This window comes from Globicephala melas, chromosome 7 (genome assembly GCF_963455315.2).
Source record: "Globicephala melas chromosome 7, mGloMel1.2, whole genome shotgun sequence".
In the NCBI taxonomy this organism is placed as follows: domain Eukaryota; kingdom Metazoa; phylum Chordata; class Mammalia; order Artiodactyla; family Delphinidae; genus Globicephala; species Globicephala melas.
The window spans coordinates 108,357,285-108,374,305 of NC_083320.1; positions in this window are offsets into that span (position 1 = coordinate 108,357,285).

The following is a 17,021-nucleotide window of genomic DNA, read 5'->3' on the forward strand; positions in this document are numbered from 1 at the left end:
CCAAATCTAAGTGTCATCGTGGCCCCTTACAAGATGAAGAAAGAATGTTATCTTTTAAGGAGTTGTCCTGTTGATGCTAGGAGAATGCTGCTCTTTACGGTTGAGCAGGTATTTTTGTCGATGGAGGACATTTGGTCGATGCAAAATGCAGATACACAATGCACAGTAGTGGGGGCGAGAGGAGGCCAACAGACAAAAATAGTTTATGTTTAGATTTTTCTTGTCTTGCCATAAAATGTGAATTTTATTTCACATCAGGGTGGGACCTTATGAGGGTTTATTGCCCTTCTAAGAGACACCAGAGGCCTTACTCACTCTCTCCCTTTCTGTCTTTGCCACGTGAGGACACAGTAAGAAAGCAACCATCCACAAGCCAGGAAGAAAGCTTTCATCAGAACCTGACCATATTGGCAACCTGATCTCAGACTTCCAGCCTCCAGAACAGTGAGAAATAAATTTCTGTTGTTTAAACTACTCAGGCTATAGTATTTTATGATGGCATCCCAAACTAAGACAGAACCTCTATCCTGACATCAATTACCATAGGCTGGTTGGGACCCTCCCCACCCATGAGGAGATGTGGCCTTAGCTGATGAGGTGGAGGAAACGGCAGAGATGTGGTATCTCTTCAGATGGTCTCTTCCCTTTTGGGCTCGGGCCTGTGACCCTTGAAGATAGGAGCCTAGAGTCAAGTGGAGAAGCCAGATGGCTTTGGAGAAGGACAGTCGCGGGAGCTCTACTCCCCTCTGCATCCCTCAGAAACTTCTGCCTCTGCATTCCTTCTGTCCCACTCAAGTCCAAAGGGAAACCTACAACTTTCTTGAGGACGGGCTTGCAGATCTGCTTTATTTTTAGACAGTTTCTCACTTGCTTTCTCCCAGGGCCAGTCCTGTCAGTACGAGAGAGGTGGGTGGGAGCAGGGCAGCTATAATACATCCTTAATTAGTGGTGAAATCAGTTCCAGAAATATGATGGGATTTATCATGCCAGGAAATGGGCTTCTAGGTCCCCACACTAGAGGTTTGTTATTTTTAATGTGAAGTCGAGAGAAGAAACTGTCTCAAGGTAAGGACCCCAGTAAATTCATATTACTTTCTTCCTCAATTTCATAGCAGTTGAAGCTTGGGAAATTCATAGAAAGCCACTTGAAATGGAAAAAAATAGACCATAGAAACCTGATAAAGTACTTTTACTGGGTATTTCCTCTTCCTCATGAGCTGTGAGTCAACAGCAAGACCCACCCTGCAGGGTGCAGAGCCCTGGACTCTCACGAGGAAGGGTCTAACTCAGGCTCATCACCAGCCAGCTGCGTGGTCTTGGGCTCCTCCCCAACAGCATGGGAGGTTAGGAGTCACTTGCTTCATTCTTTGACATTGCCTGAGTCCCATCTGGTGTCCAGCACAGTGTTGCGCTCTGAAGACTCAGAGATGACCCAACCGTGTATCCTGTACTCCAGAGCTTCCCAGGGGTGGCGAGCTGACAATGACCCACGGAGTGACCAGTGCTATGCAGAGGCATGTGTCAGGGGGCCCTGTAGGGGCACATGAAAGGGGGCACAAACCCCAGAATGGAAGTCGGGAAGGACCCACAGTGGTGTGGTCCCTGAGCTGAGTGTTTAAAGGCAAGGCGGAGCCGCCCAGGTTGGGAGTGGAGGGGAACTCAAACAGACATAGAAAACAGGCATAAGGATACTGGGGAAGAAGGAGGGGTGGGACGAACTGGCAGACTGGGGTTGGCATATATACACTACTATGTATAATGTAGATAACTGACTAGAACTTACTGTACAGCACAGCAAAATCTACTCAATGCTCTGTGGTGACTTAAATGGGAAGGAAATTTTAAAAAGAGGGGATATATGTATACATATAGCTGATTCACTTTGCTGTACAGCAGAAAGTAACACAACATTGTAAAACAGCTATACTCCAATAAAAATTAATTTTTAAAAAGATAGAAAAAATAAAAGTTTAAAGAAAAAAAGCAGAAGAAGTGAAGGGAAGCATGGAGGGGCAGGTGTTGGAGATGGGGTGAGAGAGACAGGTGAGGCCAGGCCACAGGGACTTGCAAAACATGCTAAGGGGCTTGGAATTTGTCCCACAGGCAATACAGCTCCAGAATAGCTCAAGGCAGAGGTGTGACTTGCAGTTTAGAAAAATATAGGAGAGGTGATGGAAAAAGGTGTCAGGAATGACACTTCGGTTTCTGGCCGTTACCAAGACAGACTGTGAGCTGAGGGGATGGGGGAGGGTGAAGTGGGGAGAGGATAAGTTTAGTTCAGGGCACGTTGATGACGTGGCTTCCGTGAGGCGTCCACACAGAGGCGTCATAAACACAATTGGATGTGCACTATAAAGCTCAGAAGAGAGGGCTGTGGTTGCAAATACAGCTCTGGCAGCCACTGGCATGAAGTGTGTACATGTTGTTCCAAACCACTAACAGACAAATCAGCAAGAGGTCCAGTTTCACACCCTTGGCCACCTTCGCCCACACTTCCTCAATCATCCAGAAGCCCAAATGGCTCACTCAGACCAAAAGGGAGACAGTCCACTTCCTGGGCAAGGCAGGAGGAGCCCTGCGGCAGGGTCTGCTGCAGAGAGGACGGGTCCCCCTGAGGTGCACTGGGCAGACTCAGTTCTGGGCTGTTGAGCTAGCATAGCAGCTGCATGACAACAAAGCTGTGTGTCTAGGTCAGCACGATCCTCTGAGGGAGGGGCGTGCACCTGACAATCCCTTGCTTCCATGCCAAGTTCAGCCCCAGCAAATCTGGGTCTAGACCCCTCACCTACTCTCCCAGCCATTCTCCTCCAAAGCTCCACTGTGTCAGAGCTCACTCAGATATCCACCATCCACAAAATGCATGCCAGCATCCCTCCTAGCAGCCCCAAGCAACTAAAAGCATTCATTCCCTGCCATTCTCCAAAAAAAAGTATAATTGCCTCTATGGCTTATTATGGATGTGTTAAACTTATTTCTTGAACAAGCTGTTAAACCACATAGTACAAAATCCACGTAATTCAAAATCCACATAATATAAAGAGGAAACCATGAAAAACTCTTCCTTCCCACCACTGTCCTCCAGGTTTCCCAGCTCCCTGCCCCACAGGTAGCCAGTTGTCAGTTTCTCGTTCATAGGCCTAGACACATTTTCTAGCTACACAGCATATACTTAAACATATTCTCACATAAATGGCAGTAGACTGCACACTCTGGTCTGTACCTTGGCTTTTTTTGTTTAACAATATATATTGGAGATCACTTCAAATTAGAAGGAGAGAGCATTCTCATTCTTTTTAGAGGTGTGTTGTGATCATGTATTAATATGGTTTGTGTAGACATGTCCCTTTTGGTGAACGTTCAGCCTGTATCCCTTGCTTTGCTATTTCCAACTGTGTTCTGGCAATCACCATGCTCTGATGTCATCTCACACATGTAAAAAAATCTGTCAGATAACACCCTAGAAGCAAAAGGACTGGCTTTGTGTTACCATCTCTCAGAAGCCACCCAAGAGACTTGCCAGTACCTTTTCCTAATAGCAGAAAAAATAAAATATAAGTGTCATCAGAGAAGGAAAGACAGATGGCAGGAAAACAAGATTGCACTTGTGTTCAGATTCTCTAAAATAAACAGGATTGAGATAAAGGAGTGAGGGAGGTCCAAGTAATTGATGGACATGGCAGTTTGGGTTCCCCAGGAAGCCAACTCTGAGATGGAGTCTGGGCAGGATGTTCATCAGGGGGTTGCCTTTGGAATCCACACCCATGGAAGGAAGGGAATGAAAGCAGGAGTGGGCAGGGGAGATGTCAGGCAGTCATGAAGACAACACTGTGGAGCACTCACAGGTGAACCCTGACACCTCTGCCTCGATCAGCCACTGGCTTCTTGCTACCCCAGCCAGGGTGACCCTGCCACTGAGGGAATCCCTGAAGACAGCTGAAGGCTTTATGCCAAAAGCACTCAGAAGTTTGGGCAACAAATCCTTTCCTGAAGGAAGATCTGGGCAGTGCATCTTCATGTCCATCTCAGCAGAGGACGGGGCCTCAGGAAATAGCAACAGTTAATAGAAAGGCAGATTAGAAAGAACCCCCAAAAATATAGATAAACAACAAGGTCCTATTGTATAGCACAGGGAACTAGATTTAATATCCTGTAATAAACCATAATGGAAAAGAATATATAGATATATGTATAACTGAATCACTTTCCTGTACACCTGAAACTAACACAACATTGTAAATCAACTATGCTTCAATTTAAATTAAAAAATAAAAAAGGAAAAGCCCAAGAAACATTCTTTTGTAGGTAGAGATGAAGGATATCATGGGAGCCTACAGCTTGTGAAACGAGAAGTGGGGTCCTCTGCTGAGACAGAAATGATACTAAACCATAAAACAAAGAAAACCTACAACAACAAAAACAGCTGAGTGGCAAGGAGGGCATGGCTGAGTGATCAAGGGTGTCAACTCCAGGCTCTGAACTGAAGGACTCTAATCCTGACCAAACCAGGTGTGGTATGAACAAGTAGCTCTGCATTAGCTTGTCTTGCCCACCACTTCCAGGCAACTACCTCTCTCTCTACCTCACGGCTCAGAGCTGCTGTCCATGGTGCTGCTTGGCAATCCTCACCCTCCCTCTGGACCTAGTGTCCTGCAATTGAGGGTGAGACAGGAGGGAAAGTGCACAGGGCGGGGAGCAGTTAATCCAGAGTTTAACCTCTCTGAGCTTCAGTTTCCCCATCATTAAAATGCAGGCAATAAAACCTACCTTGCAGGGTTGTATAAGATTTTGATGAAGAAAAGATATAAAGTCCTCAGCGCATAGCAAGAAATAGTAGCCACCCTTGTTTTAATAGTGTTGTGGTTAGGGAGAGAAGTGACTCTAGAATTTGAAAATTCAAACTTTGTGTGAACAAGGCTACAGCCAGTCAAGATCTCAGCTTTCTCTTTCCCTTTCATCTCTCTCTGACTTTCTCCTTTTCCTTTCTTCATCCTCATGCTCCCCTTCTTCTTGGTTTCCTCTTCTTGCTGAATCCATTCTTTTTCCTCATTCCTCCCTACTCCCCTCCACCTCCACCTCACCCCACCCATCACTCCACAGGGCCTGAATCTTAGGAGCTTGTAACAAATCAGCAAAAGCAGTCCTTAATACCACCATTTTTCCCCATTAACAACCTCTCTTCCCGTGCAGTCACTATTTCTTCAGCCCCTGGCCATGTCCCCTTCTCAGAGGCTCTGCTACCTACTGGTTCTGAGCCAATTCAAAGGCAGGTCAGTTACCTTTTTGTGGAGACCGAATTGAAAAGCCTGGGAGACCCAGAGGAATGGGACACCATTTTAGGAGCTACAGGCTTCCATTCAGGCCACTTTGCCATGTGACCACACCTGAGTAGACAAATGTGCATGTGTGCAAAGAACTGATCTTGGTACTGCATCTCTGTGAGCTTATTCAGGTTCTCAGTAAAGCTGATCTGTTTCCCAGTGGTTCTCAAAATGTGCCCCAGACCAACAACCCAGCATTCCCTGGGAACCTGATATAAATATAAGCTCTCAGCCCCGACCCCAGATCTTCTGAATCAGAAACTCTGGGGTAGGACCCAGAAATCTGAGTTTAACAGCCCTCCAACTGGTTCAGGTACACACTCAAGACTGCGAACCGCTTCCCTACACTAAGAGTCTTTGGGGTTGGTGTTGTGTGGTGTGCTGCAGAGAAAAAGCTGGCCCTGGGTCTGGCATTTAGCTTCTTGGCCTCATTCCACCTACTGTGCCAACTAGTGCAACTTCCCATTGTCTCACTGGACCACTGCCACAATCGCATCACTCTTTTGCTCAAATCCAGGTTCCTCAACTGCTAGATTATGCTTCTCAGGGCATAGCTCTGGTCATTCACTCTACTGCTCAAACACCTTCAGTGGCTACCACTGTCCACAGAGCCAAGTCCAAACTCCTTGACAACGCCATCAGATGATCTGTCTGACCAAGAGGTATCTCCTGTTTCTTCCAACCCAGACCTCATTGCTGGATACACTGTGCCCACTTAGCAGAGTCCCTCTGACAGGAATGACCATCATTCCTATTTCAAATGTGACCCCCTCCATGAAACCTCATTCTCTCAGGTTCTTTCTCTATTTCTGCATCTCAGACCCTGCTTCACATTCATCATACAATCTTCACAGGAAAGCTAATTGCATTTCAGCCCTTTTTCCCAAGACCCCTAAACTCATATCCCTTTGTCCTGGCTGGAAAACATCAACACCAAGAGAGAGGGATAATTTGCTAAATAGAGGGACTGGTAAGTAAGACATCCCACAATGAGGACACAGCCTAGTAAGAACAAGTGCTTCCAAAGATAAAATGGCTTCCCCCATAAACCATAGAGAATTTTGTAGAAAAAAAAAATTTTCAGCATTTAGTAAGTTGTCCCATTGTTAGCAAAATTTATTAATTTTCATGGCCTCGAAGAGTGACATAAATAAACGTCAATGGGTTTCTACTTGCAAATTTGCTAAACATCAATTAAAAAGCCAGGATCTCTTTCTGACTGACTAAGAATATCATCACTGATTCAGAGCTTCCCAAATGTTTAAGGGAGCACCTCCTCTCCACTGAGAAAATACCAATTATTACTAAAAACTCCAGAATTTCGTTAAGGAGGAACAGAAAGAACAGACCAGAGCCAGTGGAGATTGGAGGGTGTCTCACTGAAGACCACCAGGGGAAACCCATCAGTGAGTCATTAAAACAGTTAACACATATAAGTTACTATATGCCAATGACTGTTCCCAGCCCTCTACTCTCATTAACTCACACTTTCACTCTGATTTACATAAACCAACATTAACTTTAACGTCTCCAATGAATCCAGCTTTGATTTTCTGGGTATTTTTATAACTAGCTTGTTGTTACTGTGGGGTTGAGCCATCATTCATTCATGCATTCTTCCATTCATATATTGAGTCTGAAAATACATATTAAAGTGCCTGCTATACTTGCAACACAGTGTCTTATTGAGCATAAATAATGAAACAATTCACCATATATGTGTTCCCAAAAATCTTATTTTTCCCCTGGGAACACAGTTTAACTATATTTCTGAGCCCCCTGGGAATTAGTCTGAGCCATGTGACTGAACTAAGATGAAGGGAATGAGGGTAGAAGTGGTGTGCACCACCTCTAGCCTGGCCCATATAAATCTCCACTTTATTCTCTTTCCTTCTGGGGTGACACTGGTGGCCACATTTTGAAGATGGTAGCAGCATGAAATAGAAGGAAAACAGCCCTTGAAGGACAGCATGGAGCAGATTATTCAGCAACCACCCAACAACCACAGACTTGTTGCTCAGAGTTGAGCAATTAATACTGTTTTAGGTATTAAACCATTGAGATTTGGGACTTTTTGTTACAACAGCTACCATTACTTCCCTAATAAATATGAAAGGTCCCTGAGACTTGAGGCAACTAATGTTCAGTTTTTTATGTCAACATCCCTACTGTACTACTTATAAGCTCTGTGCCTTTGAAGGAAATTATTTTACCTAAGTCAACTGTGATTTACACATTGCAAAATGGGTCTGTTGACCTAAAACAAGTAGACGACCAGATATTTCTCCAGGAAAGATGGGTTTATTCAGGATCAGCAGGGAATTGCAATATGGGGTCTGCAACTGTGGTGAGCCATGTGCAAGTTTCCACATGGCAAGGGAAGTAGAACAATTTTATAGAAGGGAAAAGGAAGTTGGGAAGACTAGGGCAAACAAACAGTCCATGGTTTTCATTGGCTGAGTCCTTGCCAGGAAAAGAGTCTTTCTTCTTCCTGTAGTGCTTTGTTATTATCAGAGGGTGTGAAAGCACACCCTCTGGCCTCCCAACTCTATTAAATAGAGGTTTCTGTTTGTTAATTGTTTACATTTTCCACTTTGATCAAGATCTACCTCTAAAAATGTTGCTGATCAAGAGTCAGATTTTCCAGGTTCAGGACATTTTTGTCCCTCAATGAACCAAAAAAAAATTTTTTTTACTGGGTGTTGTGTCTCACAGCACACAGATTAAAAACCTATTGAGGTCATACTCAAGTAACATGGAGGAGTAGGAGGGAGAACTCTCAGGCACTTCTAATCTAAAGTCCATATATATTTAAGATCACAGACATTGGTTATCATCAGAAGCATTATATCACTATTAAAGGCTGTTGACAAACCTGCAACAGTCCTGGTCCAGATATCTTGGGAAAGCTGTCTCACCAGATGCTATCTGCTTCAATTCCAGGGACTCCTTACTTTCAGGCCACCAGATGATGTGCAGGTCCAATAAGGGTTTGGTGGTTTCCTTGTGTGTGTCAAGTGAATCCAAGAGTCTATGCCTTAGAGTTTGGTGGTACAAGAGTTGATTAGCAGTATCTGATGGGAGCCTTTCCAGCAAGGTTGAAGAGAGTTCTTCTGGAGGTGCCTTTTTCCAATACACAAAATCTCCAGATTGCAAGATATGATGCTTAAGGTCTTTGTCTTTTGAGAGCACACTGTGAAAAGATTGGTCTACCAAAACATGGTTATTTTTAGTAGAAGCAATTAGACCTTTGCAAAATTGGATTCTCTTTTTTTATCAGTTGTGGGACAAAAGAGAAGGAGCCAAGTGAATTGGACATCCTGTGATTATCTCAAAGGGAGAGAGATTATGAGTTCCAAAAGGGGTGGAGCTGAGATTTAAAAGGACCAATTGCAGTGTTTTTGGTCAAGGTATTTGGAGGGCCACTACAAATTTTACTAATTGAGTCTTAATAATGCTATTAGTGCATTCAACTAAACCAGAGGATTGAGGGTGCTAAGCACAGTGAAAGTGCAGTAAAACAAGCCAAACAGCACAGACTTGTCAAAGCACCTGGCCAGTAAATGAGTTCCTCAATCACTGTGAAGTTTGAGAGGAGGATAATCTTTTCCAAAAGGACTTTAACCACAGAAGAAGCAGTAGCCTGTCTGCAAGGAAAGGCTTCAGTCCAATGTGAAAACATACAGACCATGATGATAGCATATTTATATCCATTAGACAGAAGAAGTTGTATGAAATCCATTTGCTAGACCTAAAATTGTCCACTAGGCAATTTAAAATGTCCAGAAGCAGGATGAACAAGCTTCCTTGGGTTGTACCTCAAACAAGTGGGCAAGTGAAGTAGGTACTTTCTGCAGCCTTGTTAATGTTTCCCCACCAATACTGATTCATGAGAGATATCATTTTGTCAGTAGACAAATGGTTTAATGCATGTACAGTGGTGAGGAGTGGAAATTTTAGAGTCTCAGGTGGGACTGGGTAGTTATTTGGTCCAAACCAGAGCCTTCTCTTTTTATCAAACCAACAATTGTTGAATTTCCCATCTTGTTTTCTTTTTCTGAGGCCAATTGTTAGACTTTTCCAGCTAGTTTTTCTTTCTTTTTTCTTTTAACATCTTTATTGGTGTAGAATTGCTTTACAATGTTGTGTTATTTTCTGCTTTATAACAAAGTGAATCAGCTATACATATACATATATCCCCATATCCCCTCCCTCTTGCATCTCCCTCCCTCCCACCCTCCCTATCCCACCCCTCTAGGTGGTCACAAAGCACCGAGCTGATCTCCCTGTGTTATGTGGCTGCTTCCCACTAGTTATCTATTTTACATTTGGTAGTGTATGTATGTCCATGCCACTCTCTCACTTTGTCCCAGCTTACCCTTCCCTCTCCCCGTGTCAAGTCCATTCTCTATGTCTGAATCTTTATTCCTATCCTCCAGCCAGTTTTGCTAAGTTATCATTTAGGGAAATACCACTTTGGACCATTACAGAGGTTATGCTGCTGTTGGTCCCTTTAAGGATTGAATCCCCTGAGGAAATGTCAGCAAGGTGTTTTCCCTTAGCTTTCAGAGAGTCAAGTTTAGAATGCCCTGGAATCTTAATAATAGTTAAAGCAGCGGGTAAAAGTATTGTATCCAATAATTCCTGAACAGAGGGGCCATTTTTAAGTTTATTTCTGCTAGAAGTAAGAAGGCCATATTGCTTCCACAACATTCCAAAATCATGAGCCACTCCAAAAACATATCTGTTATCAGTATAACTATTGGCAGTTTTCTCCTTGAGTAAAGTACAAGCCTGTGTTAGAGCGTAAAATTCAGCCTGTTGGGCCAAAGTAGCCATGTTAAAAATTCTGCCTCAACAATTCAAAAGTATTGTAGTTGCAATAGCATACCCGACACAAAATTTGCCATTGTCACCTTTTAAATAAGAACCATCAGTCAACCATGAGAAATCAGTGTCACCCAGAGAAGCTTCTCACAAGGAGACAGGAGGTGATCCACCAACATTAAGCAATCATGAGAGACTTCATCAGTGACAGAAGGGAGGAGAATAGCAGGGTTAAGGTTATTACAGTGTAAAAGAGCTATATGAGGGGCAATTAACAAAATGACTTCACAGAAGGTGAGGTGGTTGATTGATTAATGTTAAGCTTGATGAGAAATTCAGGAGAGATTCTACTGCATGAGGAACAAAAGTGGTTAAAGGAATCCTATGATTTTCTTAGTGGCCTTAGCCAGAACAGCAGTGGCTAAAATGGCTCAAGACAAGGAGGGCATCCTCGTGCCCCAGGGTCCAGTTGCTGGCTATAATACCCTGTGGGTCAATGGTGCTCCATATATTTTGGGATGAGTTCCCTTCCTTTTCCACAAAAAAAGGGAAAAGGGAAGCTGCTAATTGGGATTCCCAAGGGCAAGTGAGTTCATCAAACTTGCCTTTAAGGTCTGGAAGACCTGGTCATAGCAGTTTTTCCCACAAAATTGGACTAGAGTTGTTATCGTTGATTAAAACATATAGAAGTTTGGCTATAAGAGAGAATTTTGGAGTCCAATTTCTGAAATAATCAACTAGTTTGAGACAAACCTCACAGTTGGCACTTAGTTTTGGGTTTGGGGAAATTTAGGATATCCTAAGTTTATCTGGATCTTCGTGTAGCCCTATCTGATATCAGATGCCTTAAATATCAAACCTGGGTTTGGGCAAACTGCAATTTTTCTTTGGCAACCTTATGCCCCTTTAAGGCTAAAAGTATTAGCAAGGGGATGTTGTCTTCCTATGAAGAGGCTTGAGAAGGAGACCAAAGAAGCAAATCATCCACATACTGCAACAAAGTAGAACCTCTAGGGAACTTTATATCATCTGGATCAGCCTTCAGTATTGTGAGAAATAAGAAGGACTCTCAGTAAAACCTTGAGGCATTGCTGCTCAGGTGAACTGTTTTTCTTCCCAAGTGAAGGCGAAAAGGTATTGGATAGCTTCATCAACTGGCATACTAAAAAATGCACTGAATAAATCAATTACAGTAAAGAACTTACTTCCATTGGGAATGGATGTTGGTAACATATGAGGGTTAGGAACAACAGAGTGTTGAGAGAACAATATTTTTTATTGTACGGAGGTCCTGGACAAACCTCCACCCTCAGCCCTTAAGTTTTCTCACCAGTAAAAGACAGGAGTGTTACAGGGACTGGTACAAGGGATAATGAGGCCTGAGCCTTGCAATCTTCTTTAAGGGCTTTATGCCTAGAAAGGATTCTGGAAAGAGGTTTTAAAGGATCTATTAGAATCTTGATGGGAGGTGAGCTGTGAAATTTATGAATGCCAGTTGGAGATTTAGCCGATAGGGAAAGTGGTAGCTGTTTCAATAGGGACAAATGATCAGTGTTTCCAGAATCAGCTCTAGTACCATCAGAGACAGAAGAAATAAAAGATGTCAAAGAGTCATTTAATTCACCTGATTGGTTACTTCGATGACTACTTGTTAATATCTAGAATTATTTCTCCCTTTGGGGAGAAAGAAATTTTGGCATGATACTTCTCTAGGAAGCCTCCACCTAAGAAATAGATAGAGGCAGAGGAACTAAGGAGAAAAGAATGTCTATCTCTCAAAGGGCCTAAACAAAAGGGAGTAGGTTCAGAGAGAGGAACCTCTTGAAGTTCATTAAAGATCCCCACTAGTTGAACAGTTTTAGTACTCTGAGACAGTGGCTGTTTTATAGTATTGGGATTGAGCACCAAGAGTGTGGCCCAGGTATCAGTTAGGACTGGAAGATATTTATCCCTAATGTGGAGAAACATTTTCCAAGCTGATTAAGAGGGACAATTGGATCCTTTCTGACCCACCTCCTAGAGTAATGGAAATAAAAACAAAAATAAACAAATGGGACCTAATGAAACTTCAAAGCTTCTGCACAGCAAAGGAAACCATAAACAAGACCAAAAGACAACCCTCAGAATGGGAGAAAATATTTGCAAATGAAACAACTGACAAAGGATTAATCTCCAAAATTTACAAGCAGCTCATGCAGCTCAATAACAAAAAAACAAACAACCCAATCCAAAAATGGGCAGAAGACCCAAATAGACATTTCTCCAAAGAAGATATACAGACTGCCAACAAACACATGAAAGAATGCTCAACATCATTAATCATTAGAGAAATGCAAATCAAAACTACAATGAGATATCATCTCACACCAGTCAGAATGGCCATCATCAAAAAATCTAGAAACAATAAATGCTGGAGAGAGTGTGGAGAAAAGGGAACACTCTTGCACTGCTGGTGGGAATGTGAATTGGTTCAGCCACTATGGAGAACAGTATGGAGGTTCCTTAAAAAACTGCAAATAGAACTACCATATGACCCAGCAATCCCACTACTGGGCATATACCCTGAGGAAACCAAAATTCAAAAAGAGTCATGTACCAAAATGTTCATTGCAGCTCTATTTACAATAGCCCGGATATGGAAACAACCTAAGTGCCCATCATCAGATGAATGGATAAAGAAGATGTGGGACATATATACAATGGAATATTACTCAGCCATAAAAAGAAATAATATTGAGCTATTAGTAATGAGGTGGATAGACCTAGAGTCTGTCATACAGAGTGAAGTAAGTCAGAAAGAAAAAGACAAATACCATATGCTAACACATATATATGGAATTTAAGAAGAAAAAAAAAGTCATGAAGAACCTAGGGGTAAGACAGGAATAAAGACACAGACCTACTGGAGAACAGACTTGAGGATATGGGGAGGGGGAAGGATGAGCTGTGACAGGGTGAGAGAGAGTCATGGACATGTACACACTAACAAACGTAAGGTAGATAGCTAGTGGGAAGCAGCCGCATGGCACAGGGATATCGGCTCGGTGCTTTGTGACTGCCTTGAGGGGTGGGATAGGGAGGGTGGGAGGGAGGCAGACGCAAGAGGGAAGAGATATGGGAACATATGTATATGTATAACTGATTCAATTTGTTATGGGGCAGAAACTAACACACAATTGTAAAGCAATTATACCCCAATAAAGATGTTAAAAAAAAAAAAAAAAGAGGGACAATTGGGAAGAGCCCCATCCTTGGAGCTCCATCATTGAGAATTGGGAGGATGTTGAAAAGGCTGGTTAAAGTACTGAAGGCACCTAAAGTACTTACATTCATAACAATCTCTTTTCTAATGTTCTGGCTCTTTGCAATAATATCAGAAACTAAGAGGGTTTTGGTCTCATTTGGGGTCTTTCATTTGCTAGAGTCGAAGATTAAGAATGTTGTCAGCCTTCCTTTTAGGTGACTCATCTAGAGTACAAGAGAGCTGGTTTGCCATGCCAGATTAACTAAATCTGGAGTGAACATAGTTTCCCATTCCATTCTGGTCCTTTTTCCTAGAAGGGAAAAGTCCCAGTTCAGCCCATTAATAAACACAGAGTTAAAAGCTACCTGATGGAATCAACATCTGAAGGAAGACCAATTTTCTTTAAAAACCATCTGAAGTCAATAGTAAGAGTCATGAACAGAATCATCAGATTTTTGTGTGTGAGACTGAATTTTGTTTGAATCAAGAGGCTTTGGGGCTTCCCTGGTGGCACAGTTGTTGAGAGTCTGCCTGCCAATGCAGGGGACACGGGTTCGGGCCCTGGTCCGGGAAGATTCCCACATGCTGCAGAGCAGCTGGGCCTGTGTGCCACAGCTGCTGAGCCTGAGCTCTAGAGCATTCGAGCCATGGCTGCTGAAGCCCGCGTGCCTGGAGACTGTGCTCCACAGCAGGAGAGGCCACCACAATGAGAAGCCCACACACAGCAACGAAGAACCAACACAGCCATTAATTAATTAATTAATTAGTTAATTAATTAAAAAATAAAAATGGAAATCTCTTTAAAAAAAAAAAAGAGGCTTGGGAGAACTTCCCTGGTGGCACAGTGGTTAGGAATCCACCTGCCAATGCAGGGGACATGGATTCGATCCCTGGTCTGGGAAGAGCCCACATGCTGCGGAGCAACTAAGCCCATGCTCCACAACTACTGAGCCCGTGTTCTAGAGCCCGTGAGCCACAAGTACTGAGCCCACATGCAATGCCACAACTACTGAAGCCTGCATGCCTAGAGCCCATGCTCTGCAACAAGAGAAGCCACTGCAATGAGAAGCCCATGCACTGCAAAGAAGAGTAACCCCCGCTTGCTGCAACTAGAGAAAGCCCACATGCAACAATGAAGACCAAATGCAGCCAAAAATAAATAAATTAAATAAATAACTTTATGAAAAAAAAAAAAAGAGGCTTTGGAAAAGCCCTAGGAATTGCTCGATGAAGTGACCTAACGATTGTCCAAGCCTGATCATGTAAGTTAGCAGGTGGTTCTCCTGGTTTTAATTCTAGAGACCCTTTAAGATTTTTCCCAATCAGCAATTTTCATCCAATGCTGGGCAGGGCCTTCCACAACAAGCATATAAACTAGCTGATATAAATCAGAGAAACAGGCTGATAAGTTTGAATGACTCTATTAAATTCATCAGCAAATCTATGAGGATCTTTGGTTACTTTGGAAAAATGTTTGACTAAGTCTCACAATTCAGCTTTAGTCCAGGGAATATAAGAAATTAAAGGTTTAGCCTCTGGATCCTTAGAAGGCTTAATTTTAAAGAGGCAGGTCCTGATAAGTTCAGAGGAAAAGGGAACAGGGAGAGTTTCAGAGAAAAAGGGAAATTTGGCAAGATAGTTAGTATGGGGGAACTACAGGTATAGAGGAATCATAGGTGGCATAGAAAGGAAGAATGATAATGGTGCCAGAGGCAGAATCTGACCAGGAGGAGCTGAGGGAGAGAGGCAAGATGGGGCCAGAGGTGGGGCCTGAGACAAAGAAGCCAAAGAGGAAGGGCCTGAGGCTTCAGGACCCATTCTATCTCTTCTTAAGTGCTTGTTTGCCTCAGTTAGTATTAAAATATTATTTTTCAAAGATGCAATTTTAGACCCCTGATAACATTGGGAAACCTCAAAATACCAAATAAAATAGCATTCCACTCAGTTATAGAAATTTTTGAGCTATTGTAGTCCAATTCAGTTTCAAGAAAACCAAGTTTGGGGATTTCAAAATTTCCCCATAATGGCCATTGATATTCTAAATTGCCTTTGGTTAGGTGAGTCTATTTAATTAGAAATGTGCATGAGGAAGAACCACAATTTTTAAACCTAAAATCAGCCAGAGTCCCTGTTGGGGTTAGGGAGAGGACTCAAAATATTTAGATAACTGGAATCCCATTTCTCAGCGGTTTTCTCCTAGAATAAAAGTACAATTTTCAAACAGTTCAATATAAACAGCTTGAACCTCAAACAGCCTGCAAGATAATATCAGCCAGTTCTAAGGAAACAGCTTGGTCCCAGATGTGCCAGGCCAAAGACTTTTCAGCCAGTTTCCATAGAACAGCCCCTATTCCAAAGGAATGGGCCAAAGGCTGAAAAACCAGGACAGTTTCAGTGAAGTAGCCATTGTTCCCAAAGGAATGATCTGAAAGCATCTCAGCCAGCTTCAATTGAAACAGTATGTTCTCAAAATTGATCGAAGTGTGAAATGAGTACTTGTATAAAGAACAACACCTTATCCTTTAATCACCTTAAAATAGATCCCCTGTGAGCCTGGAGAGTTTCAAATATAAAGAGGGCATGAACTGGGATCCAGAAGAAAGATGTACCTTCAAAATTCAGGGTCAGGGAGAAAATCAGTGAGCATCAATGGGCTAAATTGTGGATACTGCACCTGTGTGTTCACCAGTCCTAGAGCCACTGGGAGTTTACTCTGGTGCCCATACAGACCACCAAAATGTTGACCTGAAACAAATAGACTGCCAGATATTTCTTCTGCAAAGATGGGTTTATTCGAGATCAGCAGAGAATTGCAATTCGGGTCTGCAAACATGGTGCGCCATATGCAAGTCCCCACATGGCAAGGGAAAGAGAATGATTTTATAGAGAGGATAAAGAAGTTGAGAGAGCTATAGTAAATAAGGAGTCCATGGCTTTTCATTGGCTGACTCCTTGCCCAGTAAGGAAGGGAAGACTTTCTTCTTCCTGTTGGACTCTGCTATTGTCACGGGATGTGAGAGTTCCCCTTCTAGTCTCACAACCCAATTTAATTGAGGTTTCTGTTTGTTTACATTTTTGCAGGCCTAATAAAACTTAAAATACAGATTTGTGGGGATATTTAAATATAAATACCCCCAACATGACCCTGGCTTGTAGTAGGTGCTCAGTTAATGCTAGTGAGTTATTTCCCCTGCAGCCCTTCAAGCTCAAATTTTTCACAAATAAATGACACTGGATGAAGAAGGAAGACAACTTTATTTTCCTTCCTCCTTAGGATGGATTGAGACTAGAATTTTCACAGTTTTCCTCAGTTTGGCTTCACACTTCTGTGTTCACAGGGGATGTTTATTTACCTGGATGTGGAATTGAATAGGTGTGAATTCCAAGGTAACAGCTTTGTAGCACTGACATTAACATTTCCAAAAAAAAAAAAAAAAGCTGCCAAGTGTCTGATGGGAAGTGTTTTCACACACTGCCTAATCTATTTTCACACATCTTTGCTCCAGGCTGGATGATTTTTATCACCTGTAGAAGGAATTGAATAGCTGTGAGTTCCAAAGCCAAGAAGTTTACAACATATTTTAGCATTTCAAAGAGAAATCAGAGGAGCCTTTAGAAAGCACTTTCATATT